Source organism: Rhynchophorus ferrugineus, unplaced genomic scaffold, assembly GCF_030347505.1.
Source record: "Rhynchophorus ferrugineus isolate W39M unplaced genomic scaffold, kcgeb_rfMv2 rfM3, whole genome shotgun sequence".
NCBI classification, from domain to species: domain Eukaryota; kingdom Metazoa; phylum Arthropoda; class Insecta; order Coleoptera; family Curculionidae; genus Rhynchophorus; species Rhynchophorus ferrugineus.
The window spans coordinates 14,219,522-14,240,618 of NW_027472582.1; the positions used below are offsets into that span (position 1 = coordinate 14,219,522).

A 21,097-nucleotide genomic window follows, 5' to 3' on the forward strand; every position below is an offset into this window, starting at 1 on the left:
GGTTAAAAGATGTCAGGAGAGAAAGAATAGTAAGGCGTAAGCAGATATGGCAAATGCATTAAGGATAATGCATTGAACAGAACAGCTGAAGGAGAAACAGCACGATGTCTTTAACTCACAGGTGTTATGGAAAAAAGTTTAATATAAATATTTTTAAACACAACCCTAACCTACAAGCTATTATTACTGTGTACCTAATTGTAAATGTTAAAATAAGTTATATTTGATAATAATATATTTGTTAGTTATTATATTTAGATTAGAATTTTGTTGTAATTTAAAGTCAAACAGAGGTAAACTCAGATTTGATACGGCAACATTGCGACGTTTTGACGTTTGACAAATTTAGATGACGTATGTACAAAATAATTTTGGATAGGCTAGTTTTAGCTGTAAGGTCCATAGAATATGCTCAAAGACCCTTCGCCATAAACTGTACCAAGTTAGAAACATTCAAGTTGTGAAAAAAAACCAATCGTCCGAAGATTCTCGGCACCTGGATCCCAATTGAAGGGATAAGGCCATCAAAGGCGGAGTGAAGTTGCTATGAATTAACATAGTTTACTGGTATTTGGACAGAAGCTGGTAGTTCAGGGTGAAGGGCCACCGAAAGCGGATTGTAGTAGCTTAGTTTCTTAGCTGTAGACTATTGGAATCTATAATCACCTAACCTTGGAAAACCATTACCGTATTATGGGACATCATAATTTGGATAGGAACAGTGATATTTCGAAGATCTTCAAAGACAATCTGGCGGATGAAGTGGCTTTGTATCGCCGTTCAAAATGTCGCCTCTACTTTCCGTTAAATAAAATAATATTTTGAAGTGATCTCCATGTTCAAGTCGATCCTTTTTGATTAATACATCACAATAGCTACGGTTTTCGTGTTATCAAAAGGAATCCTGCGTGAAGTCATTCGTGTATGTTGTGCGAGAGATGATGATTTTTCATTTTATTGACTGCATTGCAACGTTCCTCCCTTATGTTTGTTTGTTCTATTTAGACATTTTCACAGTCGTGCCATGGAATTCTGTATTCTCTTTGGCTTTCCAGCTATACCTTTGTTTTTAGGGTTGCTAGGTTTGCGCTAATCCTTTTATCGATATTAAATATTGTTTGAATGTTGTATTTTTAAGGACTCGATTAATTTTTTCTGTGGTTGGCATGCTAGTCTTTCCGAATGGCTTCTCCTTTTCTTCCTCTTATTTTCTAGAGTATTGTCTTTATACTCTTTTTATATGTTTCCCTGTGTAACAGTTCTGGAGTTTTCGATATTATTTCAGTACTGTAACAGTCGTCCCATATTTGAACCATATTCTTAGTAAATGTTTACTCAAAGTTTTAGACCTTTTCATAGTGGCTTGGCATTCTGTATACTCTTTGGCTTTCCAGCTATACCTTAGTTTTTAGGGTTGCTAGGTTTGCGCTAATCCTTTTATCGCTATTAAATATTGTTTGAATGTTGTATTTTTAAGGACTCGATTAATTTTTTCTGTGGTTGGCATGCTAGTCTTTCCGAATGGCTTCTTCTCTTCTTCCTCTTATTTTCTAGAGTATTGTCTTTATACTCTTTTTATATGCTTCCCTGTGTAACAGTTCTGGAATTTTCGATATTATTTCAGTACTGTAATGGTCGTCGCAGATTTGAACCATATTATTAGTAAATGTTTACTCAAAGTTTTAGACCTTTTCATAGTGGCTTGGCATTCTGTATACTCTTTGGCTTTCCAGCTATACCTTTGTTTTTAGGGTTGCTAGTTCAAACTATTGTTTGAATGTTGTATTTTTAAGGACTCAATTTTTTCTGTGGTTGACATGCTAGTCTTTCCGAATGGCTTCTCCTTTTCTTCCACTACTAGCATGCCTATATTTTTCAGTTGATTTTCATACTATCGAACAGTTTAATTACTGATAAAGTCTTAAACGGTCAGTGCTATAATTCTCTTCAATGTTTAATACACTGTATATTATAATTGCGGTTTGAAAATAATGACCGGTAGAAAAAGAATCGATATTCAACATTTTTAGATACAAAATAATTTTTGTAAGCATACATAAATAAATAACAACCAACAACAATGTCGATTCATTATGACAGTGAACCTATTGATTACAATGATACTTTTTATGGTAAAACAAATTATTATTTCTACTATTTGCTCGGTCATTCACAAACATTTTAAAACCAAATTTCGCCAAATCGACTCAGATGACTCAGTTTTCGAATTTTAGCGAGACTAACGAACGGCAATTCCTTTTTATATATATTCAGTAAAAGGTGTAAACGTTATATGATATTTTATCAAAATATTTATGCATTTTTATTGCCATTATACCTGCAGAACCTTAAGAAAATGGTTTTATCATTGTTAAACAATCCCGAATTCGTTTTATTTTTCCTTTGCGCATTATTTTTTATTATTTTCACTGGAAAGTGATTGGGAAATTTCCTATAGAACAGACCTCACTTAGGGTTTATTTGAAATACAACCCTCCAGATACTAAGAACGATCCTAAACAAACACAACGGGGGATAACACAAACTGAAAGTCTAACGGCACAATACCCGGTATTGTGTTAAACACATAGCGAAAAACCTCAGCGGACTCTAAACTGGCTAGATTTCCGGCTTCAGACATTTCGCTCACGTTCGAATTCAATTTTATGCGGCTTAGTTTCATCAAACGACATTTTCGGAGGGAGCTTTATCTACTTCTTTACTTAAACTACTTCAAACTAGACAATTGTTTAAAGCTCTACGTCATAATTCATGTTACTGAACAACATGTTTGATTTATTAATTACTAGATGATAATCAGATCACTACTTTTAGCTCATTTTATTAGGTGCTTGTATATATTTTGGTCAGCGACATCTATTGGTGGAAATATGAAGTATAATTGTAAACGACATTTCATTATATAAAATAACAGTTTTCTATTTAGTATAGAGTTATCAAATACAGGGGTGTGCAACTGCAATGGTAAGTAGTGGGGCAAAGTTTCGCTTAGTCCAATCATTGGCGGCGCTGATAACGCGAATTTGATTGGTTAGTTTAAAATAGTTATGTAGAAACCTGTAAGGAAAATACTTTGCTTTGATTGCTCTGCCATTTCCCCTGATTATTTTGTGACGTCACATTTATTGGCCAATAGTATTTAAATAAAAATCAAATTTAAATTTTCAAATTAATTTATTAAAATAAAATCCTATACAAATATACATAAGTGTAAATAATATAAATATATATAAACAAAAAGCAAAAAAAAACAATTATGAACTCTATTCTAGGCAATATTAAAATATCTATAATTCTTCTATAAGGCCTTCCCATATATGTTTAGTGCCATTAATTTTATGGGATCTATTAGAGTTCTAACTTATCTTGATATATTGAAGGTAAACTTTAAATCCTTTCCTGTTGATATTACATTAACTTCATTAAACCAAAAATCAAACCTCAGAATAACTTAAAATTTTGTCTTGAAAATCATTATGGATTGGACAGTCGAAACACTAAAAATTTATGTGTTTTTTAAAAATATTTATATTTTAGAGTATTTAATCTGTGGAACTACTTAATATAAAATTTAGACAAATATTGCATGTGGTCTCTTTTTCAGAAGTTTTGTTAAATAGCCTGAAATAAGACTAAATACAATATTAGACTTTTGTTTTCCTCAGAGCAAAATTCTTTGGAACTGAAAATATAGACTCAACTGGTGATTTAACAACCTCAAGTGGTACTAGATCTCCCGTTAAAAAAGAAGTTATCTAACATTTTCATCTTCTTCACAATTTTCTCCGGGAGAATGATGTGAAAAAATTGAAATGATGAGCCCTTTTAAAAATTTCTCGAACATACTAGGGGAAGGATGCTGTTTCTACCTCTATGACCTCTAATAGATCCAACAAAAATCTTTAAGCAATCTTGGTTAAGATTTGTTAAACAAATGTAGTTATTTGTAAATTTAGACAAAATAGATTTCTTTAAGTTAATAAATCCCCTAAAAGTAGCAATTAAATTTTTAATTGATGGCACCATAACAAATATTTTCTTAACAAGGCAATCAAATTTAAATATATAATTCCTCTACTATAAAATTATTGAACACTGATTGTTCTAAAAAGTTAAAGTATTGCAAATATTTTAAGGACATTTTATAATTAAAAGTAGTATTTATTACTACTAATTATCCAGTTATATTAATTATTACCTTCTTGTAAGACTTTTTTATGTAGAGACATCACACTGACAACATACGCACAACTTGGTAGATTAATTGAATTTTATTACTACTAACATCTTCATAAGTTTTTGAATTTCTGTAAACAAACAATATATAAACAGACATGTAGTAGATAGATAATTTTATATATACCTGATAAAACCAATGATGGATATGCATTTACCCAAATACCTGTTCGTGAAGGAAGGATAATTCTAAATTTTTCACTAATATGTTCATAACAAACACCATGACGTTGATATATTTGAATTGTGGTTTATCCAGGTAACTTACTACTATTTACTTGATCAACCCATTTTTGGAAAGGAGCGAGATCATTCTTTGGGAAACGATGTCTAATTTCCGTAGTAGAATTTTACCCCGGTACACTACATCTTTTACTACACTGACGTATTGTCATCAATTTTTATATTATTACCCCATAATAATTAATGTAAAACAGAAAATATACACAACGTAAAACGAAAATTTCGTGATCTAAACAGAAACCATAACCTACAAACAACAAACATAAAAATGGACGCCCATAGAAAATGCTGATTTCACACAATTTGATCGACCAATCACATTTCATGTTAGTGGCGGCACCTGGAATTTAAACTGCCAATAACAATTTGTGATCGCAGCGCTACAGTTGATTGAACTAAACAAAACATTTCCCCAAGGTCGGCTATACCATGAAATTTCTATTTTTTCTATGATCAAATATGGAGTTTCAACATTCATTATTTTTGTTGTTTGAATACTTACGAAGTAAATATTATGATCATGAAGAAAGAACAAGATGAATAAAGTGACAGCAGACTAAAAGTGGTGCTGCTTCACTATGTTCTAGTTGTCGGTTTTGATTTCAACGATATAAAAGTAGTGATTTTGAGGTCATTGATAAGGAACGGCCTGGAGAATCAAAAAAATTGGACAAAAACTCAAGCTCAAATTCTTAAACAACTTTCAGAGAGCTTAGTAGCCAATGAACCAGTTGTTTCTATGTGTTTATATGCAGTGGGAAAAATCTAAAAGGGGGAAAATGGCTACCACAAAAATTAACTGAAAATGTCTATTCGAACTACTGTCAATTGCTGGCCTTATAAAACGAGGAGTTTTTGTGGGTTGAAATGACTGGCGATGAAGTGTGATTCGTTTCACTTGGCATAAATCTATTGCTATGATTAGAGAGTGCCTTTGTTTTCAAGGTTGTTTATGCATTGTTATTAGTATTATTGTCTTGCAGTAGTATAAAGCTGTGTTAAAAGAAAGTTTATAACAGGTGGGGCAAAAGTCCCCCTACCATATTGATTGTACGCCATCTTGGTTATGTGACGTTTAGCTCAGTAAACGTCCAAATTTTATTATGGATAAATATACGCCACAAGAACGAGTAGAAATAGTGACAATATTTATTGAAAACAATCATTCCATTCAGCATTATTGCATCAAAAATATCCTAATCTTATCGTTTACATGCGAATTTTCGAGCTATAGTATTGCAGAGTCTCCAGAAACATCAATGCGGAGACGTAGTTCCCAGTTACATATTTCTGCACTTAGTTTAAAGCGAATTTTGAAAACTAATTAGAAAATGTTCATGTACAAAATTCAATTAGTCAAAAAATTGCTACCGAGAGATCCTGATCAACGAGTTGAGTACAGTAATACAATCCGAAGGCTGTCTGGTGAAATTAAAGATTTTTTATTTAAATTGATAATGAGTGATGAAGCCCATTTTCTTCTCAGTGGCCACGTCAATAAACAGGACAGTTGGTTTTGGAAAACACAGAAACCTCAATTAATTCATAAAATATCATTGCATTCACTAAAAACAACTGTATGGTGTGATATTCATGCTGGAGAGGCATCATTGGTCTCTATTTTTTTGAAAATGACCGAGATGTTGCAGTTACTGTTACTGCTGAATGGTACCAAGACATGATTAGAAATTTTCTTGTGCCTGAAATGGAAGAGCAAGGACTAGAGGACATATGGTTTTGTCAAGATGGGACCACAGCACACACAGCTCGTTCAATAATTCAATTATTGAATGACATTTTTCCACGAAGACTAATTTCGCGAAGTAGTGATTTAGCATGGCCAGCCAGATCTGCGTTAAATGCAAAAAATGCGTTAAAAAGAGCCGTTAGTTGCATAGTGAATCGCGATCACCATTTAGCTGATATAATTTTTCAATCATAACGAAAAAAATATAAAGTCCAAATAAACTTTTATGAAAACCATTCTTACTTATCTTTTCTTTGAGTAAAGTTATAGCCAATCAAAATGGTAGCGGGACTTTTGCTCCATGTTATATTTAGTAGATTGACTTTAAAAAAAGTAAACTGTTTGTCGAAAAAAAGTTTATTAACTATTAAAGTTTATAATAGTATATATAAGCAAAAAGTGTTTAAGCTTAAGCCAATTAAAACAAGTCCGTCTTTGACTGATAGGTCCTTGTACAAGGACATTGAGATAACTCCAAAAGCTTTAGGGCTGATTGTCTTGGTTGGCTAACCACTTTGTCTTAAATGTTGCTATATAATTTACTTATATTCTTGACTGTTTTTGATACTAATTTGATTAATTACTATAATAGTTCATCAATACATCATTAATAAGGAAGGAAATTACTATTCCTGATAAAATTATAGCTGGAATTAAAAAAAAATTGAAATCACAACCTTCTCATTTGCTTGTTTTAGTCCAGATAATTCCTTAACAAAAAAAAAAACTTAAACTAAGTTATATTTATATTAAAACCTAACTTTTTTTTACCTATATATCTGTTAACCCTTTATTTCAAAACTCCTACTACATTATGATAAATATAAACACATTTATCTAATTCTTTAATGAGGTTTGAATTAAAAAAAAAGAACGCGAATTAATGATTTTAGTAAATGATCTAATATACAACACAACTGTTCCAAATTAAATGAATTAAAATTTTCAATGAAACACTCATTCATTCTAATAATAAAGTTTAACGGTCTCATTAATATCCTCCATAGTCCTTCTAATTGATCATTTTCCTTCCCGGAGCCAATTTAATTTATTTACGGTTATCCATCTGGCCTTTTTTTACGCAGAACAGTTTTTAATATCCAAAGAAGAAATTTTCCACGCCATTAAATCATAATAGTGGGGTTGGAATTCGGTTTAAGCCTGATGATTTATTCATGTTGTCAAAAGTGGTTGCGTACATATATATTTGGCGAGCCCGAAATATGGATGGATGCCGCAGGAAATTGGAGGCTGATAGGGAGGAGGTAGCGAACATCAAATATCAATCCGAAATGTCGGGCTGGCATTTTTTTTCCATTTTCGAAATTAATCGGATGGTTGGAGCTCAGATATGGTTGGGTATTTTTTGTCAGTTATATCGGAGAATCGTAAAACGCTGCCTCTCATTTATATATTTTTGGAAATCTATTTCCAAGCTATTTTAGCAGTTTTATGTTTTTTTTACGGGTTGAACGTTAGCTTTGAGTTGCAACTGTTTTTATTGATGTTATATCACATGACTATCGCTAAAACTAATTAATATTATCGCTATAATAAAATATCCAATAGTAACCACGTTATCACTGCGCATTTTAGTCACTAGAGGGCTGGAGGTATAAAAGTATCAATTGACATACTTAACAGGCCAATTGAAAAGTCCCCGGCCTGACACATAGATGGCGCTACTAGAATTAAATCTATATGTTTTTTTAGTTAGCCCTAACCCTCAAAATATGCTTGTATAAATTTGGCAGCTGTCAGATCATTAGTTTGTGAATTATAGCATTTTGAGTGAAACAACTTTTGTTATTGTGAAAAAAACTGATAAAATATTGCTTTTTGAAGGGAAAAAATACAGTTGAAGCACTGCCCCAGGAAAATCAACTATTAAGGATTGGTATGGTAAGTTCAGACGTGGTGAAATGAGACGTGAAAAAACAGTCGGCTGGCAAGGATATGGCGCCTGTATTTTGGGATGCGCATGGAATAATTTTCATTGATTGACTACCTCGAAAAAGGAAGGACCATCAACAGCGACTATTACATAGCATTATTGGGGCGTTCGAAGGACGAAATCGCCGAAAACGGCCGTATTTGAAGAAAAAGAAAGTGCTGCTTCACCAAGATAATGTCACCGTGTCAAAAATCCAAGAATTGGGCTTCGAATTGCTTCCTCATCTAACGTATCCTCCAGATCTGGCTCCCAGCGACTATTTCCTGTCCTCAGATCTCAAAATTTTCGTCGAATGAAGAGGTGATCGTCGAAGAAACTGACGTCGACGGAAATCGATGGAAACAATGGTAATCAAGAGGGACTAGCTCTGAGCTATATGGCAGGAGGGGTGTAAATTCCTATCAAATATTTGCCAAATAGTTTTTTAGAAAGTAGTCACTACATTCTATAAATGCTAGCTTCATAAGTTACTTGAAATCAGTGCCGAGCAACAAATTAGATTTGTTTTGTTATCTTATTGTTATTGTATTGTTTAGACTCGGCACCGGCTTCAAACAATCAGTTGGTAGTGGTTAAAATAATATTGTAAATAGATGAATATTATTACAAGGATCATTATGTACATGTTTTATTTGAAAACGTTTTTTTTTTGTCTTAAAAATCTAAATTTGATTATTTTTTACTTTTTAGTAAGTTCCTAAGTGAGCTCAAGTAAAATTACAGCCCGTATGAGGAAAAATAGGAATAAAGAAACTATGATTGAAAATAAGGAACGTTTCAGGCGCTGGGGTCCGCTACCTAGTCTAGGTGATTTGACAAATGTTCCAGTCAAACCAGAACAAAAAAAAGTTGCTGCCCTATTGGGAATCTAACCTGCGACCTCCGTGTGTGATCTTAACGTTCTATCCATTACATCATAGAAACTGTTGCCTACAACATTTCTACAACTTCTCATGCAATATGGTTAGTGCTTAAAAAGCAAACTGAATGGGTTTTACACTGAAATACTTCAGATTTTTCGTCATGTCAGTTCAGCATAACATTATACCCAAATATTTCATTATTATTATTGTAGATAAAAAGTTTTCCCTCGATTTAGCCCCACCTTCCCCCTATAGATCCTGACCTGGATCCAATGGAACCACCTCGGAAGTGCACTCTTTCGAATAAAAAAAAGAAAATCGGTCCATAATTCGCGGAGAAATCGTCGAACACACATTAAAAATATATACAACTGAACATAGAACTTCCTCCTTTTTGGAAGTCGGTTAAAAATTCGATGATCTTTTTTGAAATTATAACGGATTAAAATTCCTTGCAAATGCTCTTTTTCAGGGACAACATTTAAGACATCTAATGCAACAAAAGAGAAACAACAAAGATGCTGTTTTAAGAAGCAAAAAGTACTGTTTATTTAAAGTTGTTGTATCTTTAATCTATGAATTAAAAATATCCATCTCTGTGGATTTTATTATGGAAAAAGAGGAAAAGTTTTATTGTCAAACATTGAACTTATGTATAATGCGAATATCCGAATAATGAATGAATATGCGAATAATAATTTTATTACTGACTATATTATATATAAGTCGCATGAGTTTTAAAATTATCGTATTAAATTTATTTAATTTTATTTTCCGATGTTCTTTGTATTTTAACAGGATATTAAAAATTATGTGGCTTCTTTTCGTGTTGTGTGCCGAGTCAAGACTCGTTACACAACTTCATTATTTCGTAAGTTCCGCATGGAAATGAAATCCAAAATTGCAGCCACGTTAGAAATTCAAATGCTGAATCAAATTAAAAAACCGCCTCTGTGTGTTCGCCTGCCGAGACACGGAAGACTTTTGTTATGGTAATGTCCACTAATCCAGTTGAATAAAATTCAGATTACCATTGATTGTACAGTCGTCGCTGTAATTTACACAACTGTAATCTTCTAGTTCAAGTTACGGTTTCATATATCGCCCCAAATTACACACACGACATTGTTATTTTGATCCCCATCCAAAAAGCTTAACGACTTTGTATTGTTCTAATATTCTATTGTTATGCTTCATGTAACATATATAATGTTGTTCAAAGTTTGAATCGTAGTTAAATTGCTGTTAAATTAACAATATAATATTGTAGTAATATAAATGAAGATGAATAAAATAAGTGAAGGAAGTTTAAAATTTGTATACTATAGGTAAATTCATTTAAAAGGATTTATAATAGATGGTGTTACTGAATATCAATCGCAGCGGGTACATTTATACAGAGGAAGGTGTCTTTTAGTCGAAGTGCGAACAATTTTTTTTTTCAGTTCGGTTTCAAAACAGTCGAAGGTCATGGAATACTGGTTTAGGCTAGTTTTAAAAGTGCTGATTTTGTCACCGAAGACAAAGACGAATGCTCTGAACAGCCAAAAGAAATTGAAGACGAGAATTTGAAGGTATTCTTCGATGATGATCAATGTAAAACGTAAGAAGAATATGCGTAATGGTTGGGAGTAACACAAGAAACTATTTTCGTTAGCTAGAAGAACATGAGAAATACTCAAAAGCTTGAATCATTCTAAATTCTTTATTTTTTTGCCGTATAAAATTCTGCTTCGACGGCAAAATGGAAAAAGTTTTTTGCGACTACTGGTGATGAAAAGTGGATCCATTACGATAATAAAAGGACTACCTAGTCATGCATCAACATCAACGTCAACAGAATATCTATGACTCCGAGCTAATGATCTGTATTTGATGGCATCCGCTTGGTGAAGTATATTATGAGCTACTACAATTGATGCGTTTGACCTTAGGACTATGCAACAGCTGCCGCAAACGGTCAGAATACGTGCAAAGAAACAACAATCTTATTCTTCAGAATGACAATGCTCGACCACATGTTGCAAAACTGGTAAAAAGTGCTTAGAAATATTAAAATGGGAACTGATATCCACCATATTCTCCAGATCTTGCTCCTTCTCACTACTACTTGTCCCAACACATGTTTCTTCGCTGTTGTCTCCAACAACAAGTTAATACATATTGCAGTATCACCAGCAAATGTAGCTATGGTGATATTTTCCATTTGTTGTATATCACATGTGTGAAGAATCCAAAAAATTTGCTCAAATATACTTCCCTGTGGCATACCTGTTCTAGCTTCTTTTATTGTAGAGTAAGATTCCCGTTATTGGACTGGGACATTGGACTATTGGAATATTGGACAGGTAACATTTCCAAACCTTCTTGAAGGCTTTAGTTCTACATTTAATTGACCACTTTTCAAAGGCATCTGTGCTTATTTACATTTGGTAAATCGTCACATAATCAAACTAATGGGTATTAGATTTCCTTTAATTGATTTTAATATCCTCAATAGTTTTCAAAATATCTTACATATTATATTTGGCGGTTTTCATGGTTTTGGGATAATAACATAATAATTTCAACCATCTTCCAAATACCTGGGATATGTTTTTATTGCATTAATCAAATTGGTAAGTTTTATAATTCCCTTTCAGGGTAGATTTTTTTGGGTTGATATCAGTGTCTAAGATTTTGGTGACCTTCTTTGGCGTCATTAGATGAATAGTAAAATATTTGGACTCGATGATTGTTAAATTATATTAAACTTCACTTTAGGCTTGAGGTTCTTTCTAAGTGATCAGTGAATGATTCACCTGATTCATTTATTCAGTATTTTAAACAATAATCTAAATATCATATAGATGGACTGCAAATATGATCGTTTTAGAATTTTGGTAACTTTCCAGAGCGAATAATCTATGCCTGACATCTGTTAGATCATTGATTCATGAAAATAATCAGACTGGCATAATTCTGGACTGCTAGAACAGCAGAGTGGAAAGGATATCTAAAACATATTCTGGTGTGAAGAGTTCATAGTTAACACTATTACAATATTTTTCCTCTTATGATAGTATGTTACGAGTTTTGTAAAGTATGAATTGAAAGGTTTATCGTTGAAAAAGGTGCTGGTGAATGTGAATTGACTGATGGGAAAGACACTTCTTTGAATAAACGTAAAAAATTGTGAGATGTTAATTGGGAAGTTTTGATGCATATACTATCTGGTCCAGACATAGCACCCTCTGACTAGAACTTTTTTCGATCGTAGTAATAAACTCTCTCAGTGACATTAACTTGATTACAAAAGAAGCCCGTAGAATAAGTTAGTTGTTCAAGCAGACACTGGTTTTCGATTACCTAACATTTTTTTAACGAAGACTAGTTAATCATCATTAAATGTTGACGAACTTGATTTGACTTTTAAACAAGTTCGTCAACATTTAAAATGGTAAAAACAATTTTCGAGTATGTTCAAGATTTATAAAAATATGTACATATTATTAAATTGCTACCGTCGTAAAATTATATTGAAACGCCTTAAACCACTTTAAAACGTAATTAATTTTGCTACTAAGGTTCTATATGCTTCAGTTCTCATGACTGCACTTATATTGGTGCGATAAATTCACCGTCGCTTCTAATGTTCGCTTGCACTTTATTTCTGAATTGATGAGTAAGATTTTCTCTTGCGGCTACGTTGAACTAAAAAATGTTACCATCGGAGACATTTTCAAAGAAATAGAAACCTGATGGTGCGATGATTTATGTTTCCGCCAATTCGATCAATTTTGCAACATAATAAAAGTATTTTAACTAACATTTTAAATACACAATTCATTATTTATTATATATTATAATTTAATTATTGATTAATTAATAAATTATTTCGAAATTATGATATTTGAAATATTATTTTGCAATGTGATATGAAGATCAATTTAAAGTAAATAAAAATAAATGTAGGTTTTGTTTGTTATGAAAATTAATTAATATTTGAACTGTTGTCCATAATATATAAATCTATTTTTAACCGACTTCGTTAAAGGAGGCTGTTCTATGTTCGGTTGTATATATATATATATATATATATATATATATATATAGTTTGCCAATTTATTTGTCAATTATGGATCGATTTTCAAAATTCTTTTTTTTTATTCGAAAGGGTACACTTCCGAGGTGGTCCCATTGGAACCGAGTGAGGATCTGATGGGGAAAGGGGGAAAATTGAAGGATAGAACGTGAAGTTCATACTCGGGGGGTCGCGGGTTTGATTCCCAACAGGGCACCAACTTTTTTTGTTCTAGTTTGATTGGAACATTTGTCAAATCACCTAGACTAGGTAGCGGACCTCAGGGACTGAGACTTTCCTTATTTTCAATCATTGTTTCTTTGTTCTTATTTTTCCTCATACGGGCTACTCTTACTTGGTCTATCCACTGTAATATTTAATAAAATATTTGCGTAATTTGTTGAGTAAATATGTAACACTAAAAAGTTTGAAGTTTGAAGATGAAATCTAATTAGTTTGAAATCGGTGCCGAGCCTAAACAATATAAAAATAATAAGATCATTTCGTAACATATACACAAAATTAAATTACTGATTTTAAAGTGATTAGTTGGCAGTCAAAAATAGATGTAAGTAGATCTTAAGCTAAATTGTGTGTATATAGTAGAATATAAAATACGTGTAGTAGATAGGTTAAATAGGTTTTTTGATTATTTTTATATAGTGATTTCAACGATTATTATGTTTATATTTTATTTCAAAACTTTTTTTTTGTGTTAAAAATCTACGTTTGATTATTTTTACTTTTTAGTGAGTTCGTTGTTTAATTTTTGAAGTCGGTTCAATTAATTTGTAATTATTTAAAAAATATTTTATACCGGATATCTATGAGTATAATCAGCAACTTCGTCGCTACTTTACCCAAGCATAAAGCCGGCCACTACCACGGTGACAAAATTCAGCGAGTTTTACGGATTTATGCGCCAGTTCAATTCGGTACACCGAAAATTCGAAAAGTAATAAATTATTAGCGGCGATAAAACGGGCCGAAAAAGGATCTCTTCAATGTTTATCGCTGTGTGATTTATGGTTTTATTAGCGAAAATAAACGGACACGATTTATTATCCTGTTCCCGACTATATATATCCTTCAAAAGTGATTTTTAGAAAGATCTATGTATTGCTCTATAAGCCCTGAAAAAAAAACCACCTGAATTTCAATGAAAAAATTCAAATATTGTACGAATGTAAAAGCAGTTCTCTATTTTATATTCAGTTCAATCACTATCTAATATGGTATTACTTTGTTATATCAAGATTTGCTTGGTATTGCTTTGTTATATGCTAAATACTACACTATTAAAGCAGCAATTCTCTTCGAGATTACTTAGTCAAATTCGCTAGTGTTTTTTTGTTTTGCTGCTGAAACTGGTGAGATCTGTAGTATTACTGGTTCATTTATTTCTAAAATAAAGCTATATTTAAATTATTTTGTTGCCGGCTTGGTTGGCTCAGTGGTAAAGCCGACAGAACGGTCCACCTGTAGTGATACTAATCCACTGTAGTGATAGCGCGGGTTCGAATCCTGCTGGGGCATGGTGGTAAATTTATATTTGTGATTGTCCTAGGTAAGAATGCAAAATCCGACAAGGAGAATGATTCCAGTCACGCCAGTAACCAGGCTGGGTAAGACCGGATGTCTTTTAGGATGATTTCTAAGTTGGTCACTCGCCAGTCGGTAGGCGTAATGCCGAGGACCGTGGTTCGGAGCCCACGTTAAAATAGTAGGTCCAGTCCAGATAAGTATTTAGCTGTGAATATTGTCAAACTTCTAAACAGACATTTGGGGAAAATTTAACCAGGAATCTATTTTACCATTTATTTTAATTTTCTCAATTCAATTCAATTCTACAGTACTTCAAGTATATTTTAGACAAAACTGAACATATGAAAGTACAAGTTCACATAAATGTGTTTTGAAAAATATATTTAAATTTGACTGAATTGAATAGATTGAAACGTGGAAAGAGAATATTGAAAGAACATTACTTCAGTGTATATAATTACTTTTTATATATTATATAGTCCTTCGAATAAAACAACTAATGCACGTCATAGATGACGTCGAATAAAACGCAAATTGCAGTTTGTAAAAATGTAAAATTGGTTTTAAACTCTGAACAGATTTCTCGTTCTCATTTTATACTAGTAAAAAACAGAGAGACTATCTGGTGCTTTGGAACATGTAACCGAATCAATCTACAAAATTCGATTTGTGTTGATATTGGTCGACCCTGTTGACAAATATCTAAAATATTTTTTAAAACGTTAGTGATAATAATTAGAGGTTATAAACCTGATAAGCTCGAACGTGAAACGTTTTAAGGCTTTGTTTTAATAAATGAAAATGAAATATTTATGTTCACAGATATGATTGTAATTGTTCAAAATTAAATATGAGCATTAGGTTAGAATGTATCAGGAAGAATGAACACTAATAGTTTTGTAGGTATGGTAAATGCATTAGGTAGAATTCAGTGATTAATTTTATCAAGAATGGTGCATACAGGTAGTAGCAAAAGAAATACAAAATACAATGACATCAATATGTAATGACATAACAAGTAAACAAACCATGGAAGAAAACAAGAACTAAACGTAAAAAGGTGAATATGGTCTCGAATGAAAGTAAAATATATTACTTTGATATATAATTGTTAATTAGGTGGATTAGGCCTCTAGGGGATACCACTATTTAAAAAAAGTGCCTAGAATCTCATGGGTGGTGTGGAAAATAGTTCAATGTAAATATAATAAAACAACTCTAACCTTCAAACTATTATACATATATTCTTAACCGAAGTTTTAAGTCCTTCGATAATATACGCATTAGATGTACTACAATATTAAAATAAACTAAATATATTTGATAACATTTTTGTTCAATTATTTTATTTAGATTAGAATTTTGTTATATGTCAAATCCAAACTGAACTAAAACTCAGAGTTGATGTTGATGAGGCATATACAAAAAAAAACTTTATATAGGCTATATGTGGTTGTTATTATAATATGTTAAGTTGCAGGTCTAGCCTAGATAAATCGCGGTAAAGACGAAAACATTTATTAAAAAAATTACAAATTATTACAGATTGCTTCATTTTATATAGAATGTTCTCTTTTGGAGCAATATAATTTTCAACATTACCGTTTAGCAAGCATTGATAATTATAATTGAAATATTAATGCATAACATATAGAGAATATATAGTATATCCAAGGTTTTTTTGTATATACGTCATCGAGATGTTTAATGTGTTGCCTATCATAATTGGTAAATTGGTTTTTGGAATTAGACAATATTTTCCTTGTCATTTTATTAATTATTTTAACCATTTGTTATTTATTAATTTTATTATTTTACTCAATAATTGTTCAAAATTAAACATGAGCATCAGGTTACAATGTATGAGGGAGAATGGAGACTAACTGTTTTGTAGATATGGTAAATGCATTAGGCAGAATTCAGTGATTAATTTTATCAAGATTGGTGATATAGAGGCAGTAGCAGAAGAAATAAAAAATACAGCGGCATCAAGATGATTTAACAAGTACACACTCCGAAGGAAACAAGAACTAAACGTAAAAACGTGAATATGCTCTCGAATGAAAATAAAATACATTACTTTGATATATAATTAAGTGAATTAGGATTCCAGATGGATACCACTACATAAAAAACGCGCCTTGAACTCTATCTCATGGGTGGTGTGGAAAATAGTTCAATGTAAATATAAGAAAATAACTCTAACCTACAAACTATTATACCTATATTCTTAATCGCAGTTTTAAGTTCTTCGATAATATTTGCATTAGATGTACTATAATATTAAAATAAACTAAATATGTTTTATAACATTTTTGTTAAATTATTTTATTTAGATTACAAACTGAACTAAAACTCAGAGTTGATGTTGATGACGCATATACAAAAAAACTTTGGATAGGCTATATGTGGTTGATACTACAATATGTTAAGCTGCAGGTCTAGTCTAGATAAATCTTGGTAAAGATGGAACCTAATATTAAATATTCTGTCTAAATAATTTTATTTATTGCCAAATAAAAGGCATTTTAACATAATATTTAAAATTCAGAGAGAATTTGTGTTATCAGCAGCTATTTAGAGGAGGCTCCAGCATATCGTGGAAAAACATACCGTTCTGCTTCCTTCAAAGTACATTCCACCTCATAATTAATTCCAATCAAACCGAAATAATAATTAAAATGTTGACGGAGACCAAAAAAAAAGAGAATTTGACAAACAAGCGTCGCTAATATCAAGAGTGAGTTGGGTCGGAACGAACCTGACGGAAAAATCCGTGTAGCCCATGGAAGCCTTCGGCGTTTTTTGCTTCGTTTAATTTCCATATTCTAAAATGTCAGACCTCTTATGGTTTAGGCCAACCGAATTAAGACTGGATTTAAATATATTTACATCGGGCGATGACGTAGGTTAAAGAAAATACATATTCATAAATACTAAATGAACGACACTGGTAGTTGGTTTTGAGGAAACATTTTCTAGTTTTACATTTTCAATTTCACGTTATTACAGATTGCTTCATTTTATATAGAATGTTCTTTTTTGGAGCAACATAATTTTCAACATTACAGTTCAGCAAGCATCGATAATTATAATTGAAATATTAATGCATAAAATATAGAGAATATATAGTATATCCAAGGTTTTTTGTATATACGTCATCGAGATGTTTAATGTATTGCCTATCATAATTGGTAAACTGGTTTTTGGAATTAGACAATATTTTCCTTGTCATTTTATTAATTATTTTAATTATTTGTTATTTATTAATGTTATTATTTTATTCAATAATTGTTCAAAACTAAACATGAGCATCAGGTTAGAATGTATGAGGGAGAATGGAGACTAACGTTTACTAACTAAAGTTTTGTAGATATGGTAAATGCATTAGGTGGAACTCAGTGATTAATTTTATCAAGATTGGTGATATAGAGGCAGTAGCAGAAGAAATAAAAAATACAGCGGCATCAAAATGATTTAACAAGTACACGCTACGAAGGAAACAAGAACTGAACGTAAAAACGTGAATATGCTCTCGAATGAAAACAAAATACATTACTTTGATATATAATTAGGTGAATTAGGATTCCAGATGGATACCACTACATAAAAAACGCGCCTTGAACTCTATCTCATGGGTGGTGTGGAAAATAGTTCAATGTTAATGTAAGAAAATAACTCTAACCTACAAACTATTATACCTATGTTCTTAATAGCAGTTTTAAGTTCTTCGATAATATATGCATTAGATGTACTATAATATTAAAATAAACTAAATATGTTTTACAACATTGTTGTTAAATTATTTTATTTAGGTTACAAACTGAACTAAAACTCAGAGTTGATGTTGATGACGCATATACAAAAAAACTTTGGATAGGCTATATGTGGTTGATATTACAATATGTTAAGTTGCAGGTCTAGTCTAGATAAATCTTGGTAAAGATGGAACCTAATATTAAATATTCTGTCTAAATAACTTTATTTATTGCCAAATAAAAGGCATTTTAACATAATATTTCAAATTCAGAGAGAATTTGTGTTATCAGCAGCAATTTAGGGGAGCCTCCAGCATATCGTGGAAAAACATACCGTTCTGCTTTCTTCAAAATAAATTCCACCTCATAATTAATTCCAATCAAACCGATATAATAATTAAAATGTTGACGGAGACCAAAAAAAGAGAATTTGACAAACAAGCGTCGTTAATATCAAGAGTGAGTTGGGTCGGAACGAACCTGACGGAAAAATCCGTGTAGCCCATGGAAGCCTTCGGCATTTTTTGCTTCATTTAATTTCCATATTCTAAAATGTCAGACCTCTTATGGTTTAGGCCAACCGAATTAAGACTGGATTAAAATATATTTACATCGGGCGATGACGTAGGTTAAAGAAAATACATATTCATAAATATTAAATGAACGACTCTGGTAGTTGGTTTTGAGGAAACATTTTCAGTTTTACATTTTCAATTTCAGGTTATTACAGATTGTTTCATTTTAAATAGAATGTTCTCTTTTGGAGCAACATAATTTTAAACATTACAGTTCAGCAAGCATCGATAATTATAATTGAAATATTAATGCATAAAATATAGAGAATATATAGTATATCCAAGGTTTTTTTGTATATACGTCATCGAGATGTTTAATGTATTACCTATCATAATTGGTAAATTGGTTTTTGGAATTAGACAATATTTTCCTTGTCATTTTACTAATTATTTTAATCATTTGTCATTTATTAATTTTATTATTTTAATCAATAATTGTTCACAACTAAACATGAGCATCAGGTTAGAATGTATGAGGGAGAATGGAGACTAACTGTTTGGTAGATATGGTAAATGCATTAGGTAGAATTCAGTGATTAATTTTATCAAGATTGGTGATATAGAGGCAGTAGCAGAAGAAATAAAAAATACAGCGGCATCAAGATGATTTATCAGTGAACACGCCGAAGAAAACAAAAACTAAACGTAAAAACGTGAATATGCTCTCGAATGAAAATAAAATACATTACTTTGATATATAATTAGGTGAATTAGGATTCCAGATGGATGCCACTACATAAAAAACGCGCCTTGAACTCTATCTCATGGGTGGTGTGGAAAATAGTTCAATGTAAATATAAGAAAATAACTCTAACCTACAAACTATTATTCCTATGTTCTTAATCGCAGTTTTAAGTTCTTCGATAATATATGCATTAGATGTACTATAATATTAAAATAAACTAAATATGTTTGATAACATTTTTGTTAAATTATTTTATTTAGATTACAAACTGAACTAAAACTCAGAGTTGATGATGATGACGCATATACAAAAAAACCTTGAATAGGCCATATCTGGTTGATATTATAATATGTTAAGCTGTAGGTCTAGTCTAGATAAATCTTGGTAAAGATGGAACCCAACATTAAATATTCTGTCGGAATAACTTTATTTATTGCCAAATAAAAGGCATTTTAACATAATATTTCAAATTCAGAGAGAATTTGTGTTATCAGTAGCAATTTAGGGGAGCCTCCAGCATATCGTGGAAAAACATACCGTTCTGCTTTCTTCAAAATAAATTCCACCTCATAACTAATTCCAATCAAACCGAAATAATAATTAAAATGTTGACGGAGACCAAAAAAAAAGAGAATTTGACAAACAAGCGTCGCTAATATCAAGAGTGAGTTGGGTCGGAACGAACCTGACGGAAAAATCCGTGTAGCCCATGGAAGCCTTCGGCGTTTTTTGCTTCGTTTAATTTCCATATTCTAAAATGTCAGACCTCTTATGGTTTAGGCCAACCGAATTAAGACTGGATTAAAATATATTTACATCGGGCTATGACGTAGGTTAAAGAAAATACATATTCATAAATATTAAATGAACGAAACTGGTAGTTGGTTTTGAGGAAACATTTTCTAGTTTTACATTTTCAGTTTCAGGTTATTACAGATTGTTTCATTTTATATAGAATTTTCTCTTTTGGAGCAACATAATTTTCAACATTACAGTTCAGCAAGCATCGATAATTATAATTGAAATATTAATGCATCGAGATGTTTAATGTATTGCCTATCATAATTGGTAAATTCGTTTTTGGAATTAGACAATATTTTCCTTGTCATTTTATTAATTATTTTAACCATTTGTTATTTATTAATTTTATTATTTTACTCAATAATTGTTCAAAATTAAACATGAGCATCAGGTTACAATGTATGAGGGAGAATGGAGACTAACTGTTTTGTAGATATGGTAAATGCATTAGGCAGAATTCAGTGATTAATTTTATCAAGATTGGTGATATAGAGGCAGTAGCAGAAGAAATAAAAAATACAGCGGCATCAAGATGATTTAACAAGTACACACTCCGAAGGAAACAAGAACTAAACGTAAAAACGTGAATATGCTCTCGAATGAAAA

The 21,097-nt window shown here is 31.5% G+C and overlaps 1 protein-coding gene and 1 long non-coding RNA gene across 2 annotated transcripts in view; both read right to left on the reverse strand.

Annotated features, from left to right (window-relative positions):
• Window positions 1-21,097, reverse strand: part of LOC143194314 (ras-like protein family member 10B) — a 157,248-nt gene that overhangs the window by 30,318 nt on the left and 105,833 nt on the right. The gene's annotated exons all lie outside the window — the stretch shown is intronic.
• Window positions 4,197-4,662, reverse strand: LOC143194315 (uncharacterized). Its single transcript, XR_013005290.1, has 3 exons — window positions 4,526-4,662; window positions 4,385-4,458; window positions 4,197-4,328 (listed from the first exon to the last, which is right to left on the reverse strand). It is a non-coding gene; the product is annotated as an uncharacterized LOC143194315 (long non-coding RNA).